We start from the raw sequence: 5645 nt of genomic DNA, 5'->3' as shown, positions 1-5645 counted from the left end.
GACTTTCCGCCCCTACTCTGTCCCTCCAGGTGTCTGCACCATAGTTGTCACCACTTCTTGTTTCTCAGGCCAAAACACCAAATAACCATTTCATCCTTGGATCCTTCCTTTTTCACCAACTCCAGACATGAATTAAGTTGATTCTGTCTTTGAGATATATCTAGTTCTACCCATATATGAGCACTTGCTTTATTCCACGACTAATACCGGTGACTTCCCTGATAGCTCAGACGGTAAAGAATCTGTGTGCAATGCAGAAGACCCCAGATCGAATCCTGGCTCGGGAAGATCCGCTAGAGAAGGGATAGACTACCCAGTCCAGTATTCTGACCTAGAGAGTCCCATGGGTTGTGCCGTCCCTGTGGGTGAAGAGCCGGACATAACTGAGTGACCTTCATTCATCCACTCTCTGACTCGGTTCCAGTGAGCAGGGAAGTAGATTTTAAGTAAAGGACGCTTAATTACCTGCCCACCTAGATGGAATGAAATCAATCCAACAAAAGTCAGTTCCAAGTGAATAGTGAATCTAAGTGGAAAGGTAAGAAAAACCAGAAGATGACATGGGAGAATATCTTCATGATCTCAGGTAGGAAAAAGTCCAAGGGCAGGAATTTGTGCCTTCTGTGTTCATGCCCCATCTCCGGTGTAGATGCCCAGTATTTACAGAAGGAACATAAAAGAAACTTCAACACCGTCTGGAGGAAACCACACACAAGCAAGCATATATTGTTCTTAATGATCAGACTGAATGTCATATAAATGTTACTTCTCATTAGTCTAACATCTAATGCAATCCTAATTAAGAACCGTTCAGATGGATTTTCAGGATAAACTGATTATAAGTTTCACATAGAAAAATGAGCAAGAATACCCAGGAAAGCCCTGAGGGAAAAAAAGCCAGGTCCAGTGATGGGGTATGATAAGACCTACCAGGAGGTAAGACAGATTTTAAAACCAGGATCATTTTTTTTTTTTTTTTTGAAGAATCCAGGCCACAACTATTACAAGTTCCATCATTGACTCAGGTACCATTACAAAAAACACTATTACTAAGACTCTGCGTCTTACATGCCTCCTGATTCAGAGACCTCTGCTCTTTTTTAGTTTCTTGTTTCTCACTCATCATTTATCAAGAGTGAAGTTGGGTCACCCTATTTACGCTTATGCAGCACAAAAAGTAGCTCAGTCGGTAAAGAATCTGTCTGCAGTGCAGTAGACCTGGGTTCCATCCCTGGGTCTGGAAGATCCCCTGGAGAAGGAAACGGCTACCCACTCCAGTATCCTTGCCTGGAAAATCTCATGGACAGAGGAGCCTGATGGGCTGCAGTCCATGGGGTCACAAAGACTTGGGCATGACTGAGTGACTAACGCTTACTTACATAACACAAGTCACATACATACTGAGAGTGTTAATAGGCTCTGTAGGCAGGTCAGAGGTGCCCAAGTGGCAGGAGGAATTAAAACCGCAATTGGTGGACTCTTTTTATTCCTTTTTTCTCTTAAAATTCTGTGTTGTCATAACAATACCTGCTTCTACCTGAACTTAACTTTATTTGAAATCTTGAGCTTACCAATGCATTTTTCTCATGGAAATGTCTTCCTTAAACTATGTTAATGTGTTAAAAAAATAAACTACATATTTGCTTGGAAATCTGCCTTTCTGGTCAACTGTTTCATGGCGAGGCACGACTCACTTTGTGCCAATGCTGTCTCAAAATGAATGTTGTCAGTGAGGTGCCTGGTACAACTCTCTCAGCTTAGAGGTGTTTCTTGTCTCTAATAAGGAGCTTGCTAATAGGTACATAACTCCTTGCTAGAAGCTAGCAAGGGGGCACTCTTTCTGTCCCCTTCTGATGTCTATGTCAGAAACTGTCTCTGTGTCTTTTATACTTTAATAAAATTTTATTACATAGAAAGCTTTGAGTGATTAAGCCTTGTCACTGGCCCCATATCGAATTCCTCTTCTCTGTAGGCCAAGAATCCTGGTGTTGTTCACAGCTCATCGCAGCAACATTTCAATACTAAAGAGACTAAGAGTCTTTTAATAGTTCAGAGCCATAGATTACAAAATGAAAATATATATGAACCCCCTAACTTGTGTGGCTTCACAGGTGGGTCAGGAAGATCCCCTGGGGGAGGGCCTGGCAACCTACTCCAGTATTCTTGCCTGGAGAATCCCATGGACAGAGGAGCCTAGCGGGCTACAGTCCATAGGTTCGCACAGAGTGGGACACAAATGAAGTGACTTTGCACTCATGTACCATAATTTGTCAATAATTGTCACAGACAATATGAAGAGGCCTGATATAGAAGTGCAGTGACAAAATGAACAATAAAAGCAACAAATTTGCACCCCCAAACACTCTGATAGGCAGGACAGATAACAGACATGTGAAACAGGAGATATACCCAAGTTCCGTCACTGTCAAAGATGTGTTCATTAAGTGAAGTCCATGGAAGGGCCTGTGTTTGAAGATGCAAGTTCGATGAAAAAGCTGCCTGTAGACATGCCTATGCTAAGAAAAAGTGCCACCTTGCCCGTGTCTGGATTCCACTTCAAAAAATGGGGTCAACTTCACCCTCCCTAACCAGAAACTTGGAAACTGTAATAAAATGGAAGGAACACAAAGGCAGCCCTGGTGCACCCACTCCCTAGGGTGTGATCCGAGCTCACCTGTCCTTCAGTCCAACTGCCTTTCTTGCCAACAGGGATGGGACAGCTAATGGCAGGGCCACAGAGCTGTGTCTGCTCAAGTCAGGGTCACCCGAATGACCTTCCTGAAATGCTGAAGTCTGAGCCACAGACCACATAGCGAGTGTATGTCCTGAACGTTCAGAGTCTAGGACGACGCGTTTCCCACCAGGACGGTGGAACCTTGGACTTCAGTCATAGGCTGCTCTATTCTCCCCTCCCATTCATTTGTAACACTCAACTGTTTTCCCAGCCTTGAGTCCAGCAGGCTGTTTCAGTCTCTGAGAGCCAGGCTGGCCTTGGGAACCTCTGCTCAGGGGCAAGGTCTGGATGACCCAGTGCACCCCTACAGGCTGGGTTACGGCTGTGCTGCACGTCGGGAAATGGATGAGCACCCGCCAGGTCAGGAGGGCGAGAGACTGGTCCAGACGATGCCCTGGTGCCCGGGCAAGTCTTCTTGAATTTCAGTTTCCCCATCTCTAAAAGTCAATGACCAGTTTCCCCAATACCACTTATTGAAGAGACTGTCTTTCCCTCTCCATTATGCATTGCTTTTAATTCTGCATTTTAAGAAAAACTCCTAGCTATTAGCCTAGCCCACATTCACTGAAAACCTATCTATAATCCACATTAATGTGTTTTTCAATTATTTTAATGCATTTTGATGCAATGAAATTTAATACAAAATTTATTCTTATTGCATACACCTTTTGAAGAGTGTTTGTGGTTCTTGTATTATGAACATATTTCCTGTTCGGCTTCTGACAGATGATACTTGACACAAGTAATTATTATGCAGGGAACAGAAAACTGTACACATAACTACAGAGGAAAGTTTGGAACATGATCAAAGCAGCTTTCATAGAAATGAACTTTTCCAAGATTTACTTGGGCCTGGGGCGGGGGGTAGGCTAAAATGTAACACAAAGTTGTTGCTATTTTGGTCTATGAAATTCCTTTACTGTTTCATTTCAAAGTATTAAGAAAAATGCATGCTAAGTCGCTTCAGTCGTGTTCGACTCTGTGCGACCCTATGGACAGCAACTCACGAGGCTTCTCCGTCCACAGGATTCTCCAGGCTAGAGTACTGGAGTGGGTTGCCATTTCCTTCTCCTAAACAAAACACTGTCTAAGTCAGAAAGAGAAAGGCAAATATCATATATTCATGCATGGGTATGGAATCTAGAAAGATGCTACTGATGAAGCTATTTGTAAGGCAGCAATGGAAACGTAGACGTGGAGAACAGACTCCAGACTTGTGGACACAGTGGGGGAAGAAAGGGTGGGGGCAACTGAGAGGACAGCATGGAGACACACGTATGACCTCACGCAAAACCAGAGCTTGCGGAAATATGCTCTGTGCACAGGGAGCCCAACCTAGTGCTCTGTGACAACCTGCAGGGGTGGGACGGGCAGGAAAGGGAGGGAGTTTCAGCAGGAAAGGGACAAACGTGTACCCGTGGCTGAGTCATGCTGATGTATGCAGAAACCAACCCAAGATCATAAAGCAATTGTTCTCCAATTAAAAAAAAAAGAAACACGATATGGTAACCACAGAATTAAAGATTATTGAGAAAGACAGACCAGATTGCCTTTTTATTACAGAAAAACATTTACTGTGTTAACATTTTCACTGCTATGACAACATCTGAACAAGATTTAAATAAACCCCTTAGACTGACCTTCATATAGCAACATTACAGGAGACAAAATTTACCTTTATCTTTTTAATAAAGATACTGAAAAGTGAAACTTTAGTGCTACATTCTTTAATATCCATAAAAAATTTCAACTCAAATTTAAATACTTTTTGCTTTATTAAGGAAAGTATAAAATATTCAATTCTACATTTTAAACACTATTATTTTAAGATTCAGATATCTCTTCATACTGCCAGCAAGTTTCCAATACCTGCACAGTACCTTAAATAACTGTAACTCTGAAATATCTTGAACTCTGAAAAATAAACACAAAAAAACACATATTGATGTGTGCCATCCTAACAGGGCAGGGTGATCCTTGACTCCCCTAGTGATTAGTGAGGCTGAGCATCTTTAACTTGTTGGACATTTGTGTGTCTTTGGAGAAATGTTCATTCAAGTCCTTTCTGCATGTTCTAATCAGGTTGTTTACGTTCAGTTTTAGGAGTTCTCTGTTACAGATATTATTCCCTTATGTGATTTTCTCCATTGTTTATTCATATGGCTCCGTACTGCATATTAGTGTCCAAGGGAATTACTGGATCAAGGGGTATACGGGGAATTGAATTCCCTGTTCGTTCAATGGTTAGGACTCAGTGCTTTCACTGCTGGGGACTGGGTTCAATCCTCTCAGGGAACTGAGATCCCACAACCTGCAAAGCATAGCCAAAAACCAAAATAAAACTACAATTAATATACTGCCACCTAATTGCTCAGGTGTAAGAGGTTACACTAATTTACACCCCCACCAATTCCATTATATTCCATTATATGCTTAATGATCTCTCCAGACAAAAGATTTTTTTCTCACTTTTGAATTAATAATTCTAAGACATATTAACTAGAATTTAGGGAACAGATAAAGAACAGAGGCATGGTGCATGTGTGTGGTTGTGTCCAACTCTTGGTAAACTCATGGACTGTAGCCCACCAGGCTCCTCTCTCCATTGAATTCTCCAGGCAAGAATAATGGAGCGGATAGCCAGTCCCTTCTCCAGGTATCTTCCCAACCCAGGGATCAAACCTGGATCTCCCACAATGCAGGTAGATTCTTTACCATCTGAGCCACAGGAAAGCTCAAAAGTTTCATGGAATTCTCCAGTTAAGAATATTAGATTGTGTAGCTGTTCCCTTCTCCAGGGGATCTTCCTGATCCAGGGACTGAACCTGGGTCTCCTGCATTGCAGGGAGATTCTTTATCATAGGCCCCAAATAAAGAATAAGACCTGATTTATTACGTTAATGGCTCTTAA

Source organism: Moschus berezovskii, chromosome 10 (genome assembly GCF_049115385.1).
Source record: "Moschus berezovskii isolate FMDL1 chromosome 10, NW_MosBer_1.0, whole genome shotgun sequence".
Lineage (NCBI taxonomy): Eukaryota > Metazoa > Chordata > Mammalia > Artiodactyla > Moschidae > Moschus > Moschus berezovskii.
The sequence above is the reverse complement of the archived record's forward strand: the minus strand, read 5'-3'. Positions refer to the sequence as shown.